The 481-nt window shown below is 26.4% G+C and overlaps 1 protein-coding gene across 1 annotated transcript in view; it reads right to left on the reverse strand.

Annotated features, from left to right (window-relative positions):
- The window catches only part of LOC119593927 (perlucin-like protein), a gene marked incomplete at both ends in the record, with an annotated part of 3804 nt that overhangs the window by 1257 nt on the left and 2066 nt on the right, over positions 1-481 (reverse strand).

A 481-nucleotide genomic window follows, 5' to 3' on the forward strand; every position in this document is an offset into this window, starting at 1 on the left:
GTCAATGATCTAGTGGAAACGCTTTTTTATTTGACTAGGGGGTGGAGGCATTTTTTAAGCTGAAAATATTTTAAAGAGAAGAAATGAAATAGTCTAAACATGTCAAATATATATACACAAAAAATCTTAATATAAAAAAAAAATATTATAGCGACATTGTCCTTTCGTCTTCCATAGTATTTGATAAAATAATTAATAAATGAAGTTCGTTATATTATATATACCAGAAGTTGAGATTGATTAGATATGAAGAACAAACAACAACTTTAATAACAAACATATCTGTGCTTTTGGCAAAACTCACCATGTTTTGCGAAATATCAGTCGTATTATATATTTAATTTCTTTGACAAATCCAGTGTAAACATTTTTCTAAAATTGGACTTCTTGGATATTTAGCAAACAGGTATTTTTATTCGAAATTTGATTCACGAAATAAATGTAAAAATATATATATCCTTCTCGATAATGCAACATGGAT

Source organism: Penaeus monodon, chromosome 33 (assembly GCF_015228065.2).
Source record: "Penaeus monodon isolate SGIC_2016 chromosome 33, NSTDA_Pmon_1, whole genome shotgun sequence".
NCBI lineage: Eukaryota > Metazoa > Arthropoda > Malacostraca > Decapoda > Penaeidae > Penaeus > Penaeus monodon.